The 13,775-nt window shown below is 37.1% G+C and overlaps 1 protein-coding gene across 3 annotated transcripts in view; it reads right to left on the bottom strand.

Annotated features, from left to right (window-relative positions):
• Nucleotides 1–13,775, bottom strand: part of RASGEF1B (RasGEF domain family member 1B) — a 563,490-nt gene that overhangs the window by 105,661 nt on the left and 444,054 nt on the right. The window lies entirely within an intron of this gene.

Here is a 13,775-nt window from a genome sequence, read left to right on the forward strand (position 1 = left end):
ATGGTACTTTGCAAGGGCTTGAACTAGCCACTCATAAATAAATTTTTGATGAGTCTATTCTCTTTACAAGACATCTCTATCACCAGCCTTGTTCACAAGCTTTTCTATATACTTGATGGCTCCCCAGTTTATTTAATGGTACATTTATAAGCACTTAGAACAAAAAATTCCAGTTGACCTCTGACAGTTGGTGACATTTATTTCTCTTATAAGAAAGTTCCTAGGGAGGTTTTACCTTGAAATTTTGACTCTTATGTTTAATATCTTTTAGGCAGTACCTTCACTTAAAGAAGGTATTAGTTGAGGAAGTGGATACTGTTAAATACCTTTCCTTCCAAACTACTCAGAACAATAAATAGCCAGCATCCCCTTGCAGGCATATAAGTTCACCCGGTGTTTCCTATATTGCCTGGAGTTTCTGCTTTCAGTTGCATTTCAAGCATCCTTTCTGTATGTCACAGCAGGGGGTTCCTACAAAGGGGGAAATGAAACCAGCAACTGAAATAATGAAAGTGGGAAAGTCTTGGTTTTTCCCCTACAACTTCTATAGGTAGTTGAGTCGGGGTCTTAACTGAAGGATATCCTTAGCTTAGCTTTTCAGATGGATCAAACTTCTAATGCTGACTCTCTTTGAGATTCCACCGAGTTGCAGCATCCTATGATTCTCTGAGATCTGGTCATGCAACCATTTCATTTTACAAGTGAGAAGACAGAGGCCTAGGCAGGCTAGCGATGAGCCTAAGGTCAGAAAGCCTGTTCCTGGCAGATCTGAGATGCTAAAATGTCCCTCAGCAGATTAGTTACGTTGCTTTGACTTATTGTGTTTAGACTCTTTCTCAAGGATACCTTGAATCTTTGGGAGAGGTGTAATATCCGACTTAAGTATTTTAAATCTATTACTGAGTTTCCAAATGAAAGTTTCTCCTTTTATGGAAATTCATGCTAGACAGTTAATACAATTCTAATAAATGTGATAAGACACGTAATCTGATTTTAAATTCCTTGCTATTTTTTTTTTTCATGTACTTCCAAAGCAGAGAAGTAAAAGCTGTGTTTTCTTTCTCAAGATATTTGTGAGGAAGATCTATAGCGAGCAGATTTCTCTGCAGCATATACATTCTATAATAGCAATTTTCTTGTTTCATTTGGATGCTGTGAAGTAATATTATCTTCTATTACCAATGAATATATAAACAATACACCTGTTTAAATATACGTATTGTGTCACTGCTATTTGAAATTGAGTTAAGGATTTTGTTCATAAGTTGGAGAATATGATAGAGTCAGAAAAAGGGTGGCCTTTGAAAAATCATTATTTTGAATAAGAAAAAGAAGGCAGTTTAAAATAAACAACAGCAAGAGCAAGAGAGAAAGAACTTTTTGACATCTGAGTGAGCAAAACAACCTCAGATGTCTTTGATTAGTGTGTTTTCACAGAGTTTGCTGTCAACAAAATTTCCATCCAAATGTATTCTATTTTTTAGTTTATATTTGTAAAATATGTTTTGCTAGAAAAATGAATTTACCATTTCGAGTAGTATGGTTAAAACTAACTGACAAATTAAATATTAAGGAATGATATTACAACAATCTGATGATAGAAAAATTATGTTCAAAATACCAAAATAGATAAATTCATAAAATAAGTGGAAAAATACACCGGGATGTATTAAATATGCACATTAAAGTACATCCATTCAATATATTATGCAGTAATTGAACTCAATGGAGATTGTGTAGTAAGGCAAAAAATATTTATGATCTATTAAGCAGATGATAGGCTACAAACTGGTATATACAAAATGACTAGAATTATGTAACTCCTCTGTCTTATTACTCCTATGTAAAAGAAAACCAGCAGTTATTTAAATGGTGCTTCCTGAAAGATATTAATATTAATAGTGGGTACCTTTGATAATATTTTTGAGATACTTGTTTTTCCTTTTTCTTTATTTTTGAAGTTGTGTAAAATTACCATGAATTTGAGTTTTGAGAGTAATAAACGTGTTTTGTTTGGGAGTGGGGGGGTTGGAATCTGCCCTCCCTTTCTACAAATATTATTTTCACTGTCAAGTTTGTGTTTGATAAAGCTTCAACAAGATTTAAAGATTTCCTCAATTTATGCTCAAAGTACTTCATTTTTCCGGAATTTACCTGGCAGTCTCTGTTAACAAGATCATAAATGAGAATATCAAATAAAACCAAAACAACCATGAGCATCCAAATGGTGTCACAAAGGTCACACAGTAGAACCAACAGACCAACAAATCTGACACACTGAAGTTCAGGTGTTTTGCTCCTGTTCTGATTTAGAGCTATTTCCTGGTATCTCATCCATAACTTCTGTACACATAGCTATTTGACTTTCAAGCCCTCAGTTGATTACAGACAACAAGTTTGAGGTGGGAGGGGGCGGAGCAGCTGCTGACAGCTGGCAACAAGGAAAGTAACAGAAAGCCATAAAAAGAAAATTCAGGAGAAAAACCTTTAAACTTCCATTGATCTAGAAATTGAGCAGAGTGGCAAACAAGTTTATATCCTTCCAAGGGACCCACATCATCACTATACAATTGTAGAAGAAAATAATTTTAACAACAGTGAACACTGAGTAATAAAGGAAGGGCAAAAATGTAATCAGAATATACTCTTTAGGAAAGAGAAGAATGAATTGTGTTGTCTAATCTGATTTCCACATAAAACAATTACAATAAAAAATATTCTCGTGCTTCGAGAGACAAATTGTCAACTACATTGAATGACTCATCCCCAGATGTTTCAGGATAATTTATTTTTTTGTAATCTTTTAACCTTTTGCTCATTTTTCTCATCACTTGAGAATACTTCCTACTTGGTTAGTGTTAGCCGAGTATGAGGACTGTTACATTAATAGTTCCCCTATAGACAAATACCATATAGACAAAAGGTAACAGCATATAAAGACAAGAGTGTTACTAAATTGTCCCATCCTTGCTTTCTATGTATGTTCATCCAGTAGCCATTGTAGGCTAATAAATGTCTTACACTAGCAAATCGGTAAGTTATTCTTGTGCGGCTAGTTCTTTGGTGCCTTGACACAACTAACTGCTTGCAAACAGCAGATCATGGTTAGACTTACTCTGGTTGCAAGAGCTCAGCCTTAAAAGATAAAATCGGGGGACCTAGGATTCAGGAGATGATAACAACACCGACAAAGTGCTGACCTAGAACCCCCAAATTCTTTATCATCACAGAATAAATAATATTCCTGAAAAGGAATAATAAGCATATCCTTAAGTCAAAATCCAGTTGGGTGTAGTTTGTTTGATGATACTCTGATCACGTGCTCCCCTTGCTACCTTTGTTCTCCAAGTTAAGTACTCAAGTTTTTCTACTGTGAAAGTTTCACTTTTGCTAATGTTCATCCTCTCTTTCCCCTTTTCTCTCAAAATTTCCATTTCCCTAATATTCTAGTGTAGAGGTTATTATGCTTACTCCCCACCTTCCACAGCTCCTGGCTGCAGCCCAAGGCTGGTGGGCGTGCTGCTGTTTGTCAGAGACTGTCTGAGTCAGAAGTGACTGGGCTGACACTCAGCTGGAGAGACAGAGTCAGGCTCCAGCTGCAAGGCCAGCAGATAAAGGGTTCCCCTCCCTTTCTCCTCCTCCAGGATAAGGGATCACAGAAGTTTCTTTCTCGGTTTCTGCATCCCCCGGCCCCCCAGTCACAGTTCAGCATCTCCTTCGCTATGCTGTCAGCCTTGCAGATAAAGCACAGAAAGGTGAGGGGACCCATCATTTGTGCCTGTAAACTCTCTACTCAGAATTTATATCTTAAAAAAGATGGAGCACAGAAAGGTGAGGGGACCCATCATTTGTGCCTGTAAACTCTCTACTCAGAATTTATATCTTAAAAAAAAGTCTCATCTAAATCAAAATACTCTAGATCCCCTCCTGTCAAGTGTCATGTCCCACTCAATGTCTCACCTTCCACTGAATTTCTATCTAGTGATTTTCACTCCCTTTTCTCTTGGAGCCAAAGTCAGCCATCCTTCGGTTACTTGCGGACAAGGCTATTTCTTTTCGATTGATTAGTTTTTGTTTTTAACTCAGCTTCCCCTTGTTTGGATTTCTGCTTTTCTTTCCCGTGTCCTCTTATCTCTAAGCACTTGCCCTCTAACCTTGTACTAACTCTGTCTCCTCCTCTCCTGGTTTCTTTCCAGGATGTTCTGGACTCTTTTTCCCAGTTCACTTTCCCTGTCTCATTCCCTTCCCACTGTCATCTATTCCTTTCCTCAACTTAATCCTTTTCCTTATTCTTTTTGGTAACTTCCTTGTCTTTTCTGTCCTTCACGTCCTATTTGTCTTTCTTCCCCTCTTCCAACAAACTGAATCTACGAAGAAGAAAGGACATTTCCTGCCTGTGAAATTTTGCCATTCCACTTTAACAAAAATAAGCACTGCCAGTGGAATTGCTTAACATTAATGAAAAACAAATATTTGCAGAAAGATAAGAAGCAGGACAAAAAGTACTTATTTGCTATGGTTGAAGTTAACATTTGAAACTGAACTCAAAAGGAGACATTTCTTTTAACAGATAGTAAGCCAGAGTTGGCCAACTCAGTGTTAATATACGTAGGGTCTATTTCCAATTCTGTCCTATTGAGTATTTTTGTCTAATATTGAATAATTTATCACCTCCTTGTAGGCGTTTTGTTTTTTAAAAATCATTAAATAGCTTTCTTAATAGCATGCATCCATTGTAAAACAGCATTTTTTTAATACAAAAGGATATACCACAAAAGTTATTCTTCCATCTGCTAAAATCCCAGGTCACTTTCCCAGATGCAACCACAGTTTAGGATACACAAGAACTCGCCATTCACAAATAAAAATACATGCATTTGTATGTATATGTAACTATACTCTCATACATCTTTATTCCCCTATTTTTATACAAATGGAAGAATACTATACATACTATAATGCAATTCACTTCATTTGCTTAACAATATATAATGGAGTGAATTCCAACAAGCACTTACAAATCTCTCTCATTCTTTTCCACTGTTGGAAAGAACTCCATTTTGTTAATATACCATAACTCAGCAGTTCTCAAACTTTTTGGTCTCTGGAACTTTTACACTTTTAAAAATTACTGAAGTGTCCAAAGATTTCTTCTTATATTGATACTTATATACGATACATATTATGCATAGATGTCTATGTATTATAAATTAATGCTGAGAAAATCCATCTCAGCATTAGATGGATCTATGGATCACACTTTGAGAACTGCTGTTATGACATATTTAACCAGTCCCACCTTGTTGGACATTTAGATTGTTTCTGGTCTTATGCTAATACAAACTTTTGTACAATTAATATTCTCAAATCAATATTCCTTAATATTCCATTTGTCAAATGATTTAAACATCAAGAGTATTAAAGAGCTAAAAACTGTTTATTTTCTGTCTCTCTTATCATTTGACAGAAAGTATCTATTGACAGATAGTATGAGATCCTGTTAAAATGAAAGATCAATCAGCTTCTGTTGTTAAAATGGCACCCATGGTTAATGAAGATGTCTGCATTCTGAGATTCATGGGCTGAGAGAGTTTTATTCTATATATTCTATATAGAAGGAAAAAATAGAAGAATTTGCCTAGAATTGTGCTATGATCCTCATTATTTTGGTTATTTGGAAATTTTCAGACACAGTAGGAAACGGGAATTGACTTAGAATGGTTTTTATTTAGGAATAATTGGATTAACACAGAAACTAAATCATTTAATTATTCAAAAGTATTTTCTGAGGAACATACCATATTCAGTACATGGTACTAATACTAAGCATTGTGAAGACAGTAAAAATGACTAAGGACAGAGTCTGACTGCAAGCAGAGTACCAACAGTGGCTGAGAAGATTTCACCAAGTAAACAACTGCAAAGACCACGTCCAATTCTCCCAGTTGAACAATGTAGAATAGATTCGGGTAAGGTAGTATAACGATGTGCTCTTTTATCTTACTAATAATTAGGGTGACTACACAGTTCTGGGTTTACACTGGTTGTCTCAGCATAATTATTAATAGCATCTTTCATTCTCAAAAGTGTCCCAGTTTGGGCAATAGGTTACATAGTCATGTACTAATAGTAGATATAGAGTTCCCCTCAAAGTCTCACTGTTAGATCTTTGATATAACCCACCAAGGACTTTAGGTAGAAAACAAACATTTATTGAGCACCTAGTAAATGTCCCATGTGCTTTCCATACAAATTTCATTCTATATTTAACAATCCTATGAGAGTATTATATCCTCATTTTGCAGATCAGGAAACAGACTCAGAGAGTGTAGTAACTTGCCTCAGGCTACAAATCAGTGGTTAAATTAGGATTTGAAGCCTTCTGTCTGATTTCAAAATCCATATTCTTTCCTCTGCTTTTCAAAGTGTGTTTCATGAAACCAGCATCAAAATCATCTGGGTGCTTATTTTGAATGCAGGTGACTGAGCCTCACCCCCAAACTACTGAACCAGAATCAATCACAGTAGGACCTGGATATCTGCTCTTTTAAGGAGCTCTTTAGGTGATTCTCATGCATTCGAACACTTGAGGACCACTGTTTTAGATTATACCACCTCCAGAGCTCAGCCATCAATTATTTCTTCAAACAAAAAGATACTTTCTTAATATTCAAATGAAGTAGTGAATTGGTGGGGTCCAAACGTAATAGCACAATCCTACTTATAAATTCCAATTTTCTTTGGTAATAGCCAGGTATATTTGTTGGCTTCTTTGTACAGTTGGTCTCTTCTGATGATTAAATTGACCATTTATTCTCACTGTGAACTGCTTCCCTTTCTGAGAGGTTTTCCTAGGCCTCTCAAAAGGTTAAGTAGAAGGCTGTTCTGTGCAAAAGCCATTCTGTATGTTCACACTGCAGTTTCAGCAATGTCAATTGTGGTTACATAGTCTCTCAACTTCAGCAGAGGACCTTGGGATAAATTATTTTTCTGATTATTGATACACTATAATTAGAAACAAATTCATCTGGCACTCATTGCAATAAAATCATTTAAGAGCTATTACTAAATTTTTTTTGAGATGTATTGCTCTATACCTGCTGAATACATCCAATTCACATATCTTAATATTAAAGGATAATAAAGATCAACTAATTCCATGTGATGTGACTTTGACAACACACTTCTGGTTTACACTTTAATGGATTTTGAAAGGCATATTTTCTTAAGCTTGCCATGCCCTTGCATCTGCAAACAGAATGTTAGTGGTTACCTTCTGCAGTCTGTCATCTGTAAGAATGCCTGAAATGCCTTAGATCGCCTATGCTCTTGGAAAGCTCCCTTTGCTTTGGGTTATGCAATATACTTCTAAGTCTCATACATGGGTCAGCCAAAGCCATGCTGCAATAGAAGCTTTTGCCTAGGAGAAAAGACTAACCCAGTGCCAAGTCAGGGTCCTTGAAAAAGCTGGGGAGTGTTGCTGGATCAAAACAAGTGTTAAAGGAGGGTGAGGAACCCCAATCTAATCTGGGTCAGATTCAGTGATCAAAGAGAAGACAGACTGAGGGTGTCAGGAAGTTATCTTGCCTGGATTTCACAGTATTTGGCTCTAGCGGGCCATGGTACAAATATGTAGTTAACCTTGGAAGCCCATGATGAGGTAAATAAAGGTGGGGAGAAACAAAGTCCTGTTCAATGGAAAACGATCATAAAGGAACTGAGTAAGAAAGTTATCTAGGGCTAAAGAATTAAAAGAGGTATCTAGGCACCAGGGACCTAGAAGATGGGCCAGGTACTCAGAGTTGCCATTTTCATAAAGTTTAAGGAGGCTGTGGCTTGACACTCACAAAGCCGTTAGACTTCAGTTCAAGCAGAGGTACAGAGGAAACACTGCTTCCAGACTCCACTCACCAATGAACAGGGATGGGGAGCAGCTCTAATGCAACACCCCTTTGGCTCTCATTGCCCTGGGGCCTTGGTTGGTCTGAGTTTGGAGGTAACACCATCAACAATAGCTATTAATTCATTTGTGTTTTTTAATACAGTATCATGGCTGTTGCCTTTTTCTTAGGCGATTATCAGTGTCCTACTTAGATTCATCATCAAGGATGCTAAACGAGTCTTTTGTGAAATGCTTTACTGAAGTTGGAAGAGCTATTATATCCAATGTTGATATCCCGAACCATCTGTAAAGGTGGACTTTAATTTATTGTATGCCAGCTCCAACTGATATTTTGATATTCAAAAGCTTCTCTGATTCACCCTGTTATTAGAGTCAGAATGTACATTTAACGTGTAGGAGTTCAGATTGATTCCTATCAAACCAGGAGACACAAGTGCATTCAGAAGCTCTTGAGATAATAGCATGATTTCCTCCCTAGAATTCATTTGTGAGCAAGGCATTTATATTGATGGCTTAGGGACAGTTTTAATTCTTGACACATTCATATTTTATCTTGGCCTCACCATATGCAGAACACCTGCAAACCATTAAAAGAAGGAAAAGTTCTGGCCAGAATCAATGTCTAATGGTCTGAAATAGAATTTGAGAAAAATATCTATGTGCAGGGGCTTCAAGGAGAGCCATAGAAAGTGATTAAGAATCCTAAGACAGGAATCTCTACTGATTTTGCAGGACTGTAGAACTTTCTTAATTATGATGCAAAATAGCATCAGCGTTTCTTGTTCCTTCCTTCACATTAGCAGTTACAACCCTGTTGGTATGGGAGTGATACTTGGGAATTTCTGGCAATGAATTTTGTAGTTCTCTCAGCTGGCTTTCAGAAATGAGTGGCACTGAAACTTACCTGGGTTGATAGTATCATGCTGTATGATATGAACATGAAAGGATGCTGAAAGGATGAAACAGCTTGGTAAGGATATCAGGACTGAACATATTTCATTCCACACTGAAAAAGACAAGTCAGTCTTGAAGACATATGTACATGGTCCCTCTCTGTCCTGCCTTAGATGAAAACTTATAAAACAAATACAGGTAAAATGGATTCTTTTGAGTCTGCTCTTAATCTTTGCTCATTTTTGACACAACTGATAAATATTACAAGGAACCATAAGTAGACCAATGTGCGTTCTTGCTACTGTGAGCATCACAGGTCTGTCTTCTACAAGAGCCAGGGTCCAGATACGGCAGCAGGGAGGACTGTGAAAATGCTTTTTCCAGGGTCATCAAGCAAAAGTATTATTAGGAGGAACTCCTCTAGAGTCACGAGGCCTGGCTAGTTCAGCCTCCTCTACCAAAAGATCACAGATCAGTGATTCTTCTCAGAACCCAGCAACTGCTAAAGACGTCTGATATTTCTGTTCCCACTAGTATATACAGACACAACTTTGAAAAAGGGTCCTTCCTGCATTTCCTAAGATTGCATTAAGTAGGCAAAAAGGGGGTATCATATAATGTGATGATCTGTGGTCCACTGTTATTATTATGCTCCATCCGATTTCCTACAGTTGTACTTTTCCTGACTGAATGTGGGTCTCACCACCAGTGGCTCTGTTTCAGTGCTGACACGTTAAAACCAAAACAGTCATAGGTTATCATTATTGTTTTAAAATAGTTGTTGGACATTCTGAAGTAAAGTTATCTACACTCAGTGGTGCTGTACTGTCTGTTTAAGGAGATGGGTACTCAGAAAAGTGGACATGAATCTTCCTAAGAACATGACTCCTATGCTTGGGTCCTTAGAACACGGATTCTTAAGATAGCCAAACCGAAATAACAAGAAATGATAAAGAGGCGGTCAGCTTGGTAAGCAGCCTGGCTTTTCCCTGTTGGGAAATTAATCTGCCTGTTCTTCTGTTGAAAAGGATCACATTTCAGTCCAAAAGTACCAGAACAGGCTGGGTCAAGGATCCCCTTCTCCATCCTTCTCATCTGTACACACAGATGGTTTGTGGTGGTTTCAGCAAATAAAAGGCAACTGTAGAGGTTACTTTTTTTAAAAAAAACAACTTGATGTAATTTGTAAAAAATACAAAGAAAGCAGCTAGCTGCAAAGTAGTCAAGGAGCAAATAACACTGGAACTTAATTTGCCAGTTGCCTCTTGGCTAAGCAGAAGTCCAAAGAATTGGTTGGATACCACTAAAGACTTCTGTAAAATTAACCTCCCATTTAACTCTTTTTTGATCTGAATGCTCAATGCAGGTCAACATCTGCTAACACATTAACTGTGGAATACTCCAGATCAAAGGGCCTCTAATTATCAGCGATTTCTTCAGAACTTGAATTTTACCAGCTCAACTTGTAAGATAAAAAGATACCTTAGGTATAAGTACTGAATAAATCCACTAGGTATTCAACGACAGCAGCATAGAGGACAAGGCTTGTATTAAACACACACTTATTTGTTTTCTATTTCACTTAAATAGAATATAAGAAAACCATTTTCTTAACTTGCATGCATCGAAAGGGTTCAACTGAAAGTTACTATGTTAGGGGTGGCTCGCCAAGGTATACTTGAACAACTTGCATCTAAGGATGTCAAAACATCTAACAAAATGAGCGAGCATTAAATTAAAAAAAAAGCTTAAAGCAGAGTTCATTTCAGCATTAAGAACATAACACCCTGCGCATTATATAGGTTATAACCTCAAATACAACTGCATGCTGGGGAACCACGTCTTTTTCATGTTTGTATCCTAGACCCTGGCACTGTGCCTGCCTAGCACAGGACAGATGCTCAATAAATGTTGGTGGAGAGAATTGTAAGTAAATATTGTAGAGGTCTCATAGCATCCCCATAAGTGTAGCAAACTCATTACTTAAGGAATGCTTGGGGCAACCTTGACTGCTGGTGTTTTGCTGTTAAGTCATTTTCATGTCCTTATTTTCTCAATAGCTGCCTTGAAATAACCAGGGCAGGGATACCACTAAGTTAATGCAGAGGACAATATAAAAAGAGAAAAATAATTTAAATGACTAAGTTTTCAGTACACAGATTCATATAATTAGTCTTAGGAGAACCCCCATCATAAACTAGTACATTCTTTAGCCTCTGCTTAAATTCTTCTACTATCAGAGTACACAGTCCCTCCCAAGGCAGTTGGGGGATAGCTCTGATCGTTCTAAAGATCTTCCTCGTTTTGAACTGAATTTTACCTCCCGTAAATTCAACCCTTTGGTCCTTTATCAAAGACCTCTAACTCCACGAGGATCCCTCAAGCATTTGAAACCTTTATGATACATTCCTCCTCCTCCCTCCCCCATACTGAATATCCTTATTCAAGTAAATATTCCTGATTCCTTACGACATGGTTTACAGACCCTCCTCCTTACTTTGGGCATGTTCCAATCTGCTTGTGACATTTTTCTAACGTGGAATACTAAGACCTAAAAAAAAATTATTTTGGACTTTTTTTTTTTCTATTTTCATTGTCTTGGGCATGCTTAACTCATATTAAACTTGAAATTGAGACTTCAAATATTTGTTAATTAATTAACTTTTTAATTGAAGTATAGTTGATTTACAATGTGTTAGTTTCAGGTGTACAGCGAAGTGATTTAGTTACATATATATATATTTTTAGATTTTTTTCCCATACAGGTTATTACAAAATATTGAGTACAGCTCCCTGTGCTATACAGTAGGTCCTTGTTGGTTAACCATTTTATATATAGTAGTGTGTATATGTTAATCCCAAATTCCTAATTTATCCCCCCCCCTTCCCCTTTGGTAACCACAGTTTGTTTTTATGTCAACTTCCATTAGACAACATTGGCCTATCTTTTATTTGTATGGTTCATTTTTGTTTGTTTCTGAGTTTAGGACTTTTTATTTACACATTAATTTTTTAAATTTCATTTTTGGGAGGAATAATTTTTCAAGATATCATTACAGACTATTGAGACTTTTTGAATCTTGAGCCTATCATTCATTTGTCATATTAGCTCATCCTCCCCTAAGCCAACAGTGAAATAAATATTAAGTGGTCCAGGGGTTTCTACCTGAGTCATATCTCAAGCTTCTCTGAGGCTCGATGCAGGAGGAATTTACACACCGTAAAGCACACTGTAAATGCTTTAGAGCTGGGATTATCTCTGAGCATGTTGATGCCCAGAACTGACTAAATCCCTCAGGGCTTTTGTTTCCTTTAGGTTAAGCAGGAGCCAGTTTCAAACTGTGTGGGAACCTTTTCCTGCCAGGAAGGTATTTTATTTCAGCTTGAAGTCCTGTTTTTGAATGAAACCTTAAGAGACATCTAACTTCTCTTTCCTTTTCTCCCTTAGAGTAGATCTGATTTTATGCCCCTCCCAGCCTCTACTTCACTCTCACCCCAAAAGACTTTATACTCTTCTTAAGAGATCACGTTAATCCATCAAGAAAAAACACACTGGAGGGAAGGAAGCCAAAACCACCGGAGTAGAGAGACAGACACAAGCGTAGAGGGAGCTTGTACTTTACGTCTGGAAATTCCCTAATTCCTCCTTTGCTTCTCTGCTGCTGGTACTATTTTAATATAAAGCAGAGCTGACAATTCGGAGTGTGTAAGTAGAAGCCCTTAGCAAAATATAGCTCATAGCAAAATGATGGTTTAATGAAACTTGGGGTCTGTTGTTCTGTTTCAAGTCAACTGGGTATTATTTTAACAAACTTGCTCAAGTCCTAAAGATTTAGTGCATGGTTTACAGTTAGATCTCACACTCAGAGATCCGCTACCCACAGGCTTTGACTTGCAACCAGGGGTGTCGATCTCACTTGGTTCAGACAAGGCAGTACCGTGTGGGGCTGAGGTCATTTAGGAATAAGTCAGGAGACTTGGAGCTTAGTCACTCCTTTGCTCTGTGACTTCGGTTAAGTCACTTAATGATGTGAGCCTGTTTCAACTTTTGTAGATTGAAGTGGTGTTGAATTAAATTATCCTGAAATCTTTTTTCTTTTTAAGGTCATCATTCTTAAAAAAAAATTTTTTTTTTTTTTTAGTATTTTGAAGCTTATTAAGTTTGTAATTATAAAATAATATGTATTCACTGAAGAAAAGTTTAAAAAAATGAAAAAGAACTCTGTAATATCACTGCTCAGAGACAACTGCTGTTAATATTTTGGTTTATTTCCCTAATTCTACTTTCTATCCACACGTATATCTACATAGCATTTAAGTACTAGACACATTTATGATGCTTCCTACCTAGGATTCCTTTACGTTAAGCGTAAAGCGAGCTGATCTTTCTGGCCACCAGACTCAAGGGTGGCCCATTCTTAGACTGACTCAGGACCTGTGAGTTGTCGTCTGGCTCAGAAAGACAAGCTGAGCCAATCAGTTTAGGAATTTGGCATTGGAAGACTAAGAGGTGAAGCCAGTGAGTAATGAAGCTGAGATGAACACATGCAAGATGATAGAACAGAAGCTAACAAAAGCATTTTGAACTATGTGCAAGCTGAATTTATGAGACAGCAAAAAACTATGCTTAAGGAGAGATGGTTGGCTCAGTAGAGAGAGAAAGATGGAGAAGAGGCCACAGGGAAATCCAGTTGCCTGAGAAAGAAGCCTTATGCTCAGTGATTTTCCAGATTCAATTTTCAAGAGATCTATCTGTCCTTGATTCCTAAGCTTTGATGGTCATGAGACTTCAGAAACATACTCAAAGCCCCTTTTATCTGAGCTGGGTCAATGTTACAGACAGCCAAAAGACACCTGACTCAAACAATTTAAATTTGAATTGACATTTTTTATTGACTATTTCCCCAAGTTATTACATATGCTTTAAATACATAGTTTTTAATGGTTAAGTAGTATTTCATAGTATGAATACACTGTA

Source organism: Eubalaena glacialis, chromosome 5 (assembly GCF_028564815.1).
Source record: "Eubalaena glacialis isolate mEubGla1 chromosome 5, mEubGla1.1.hap2.+ XY, whole genome shotgun sequence".
NCBI classification, from domain to species: domain Eukaryota; kingdom Metazoa; phylum Chordata; class Mammalia; order Artiodactyla; family Balaenidae; genus Eubalaena; species Eubalaena glacialis.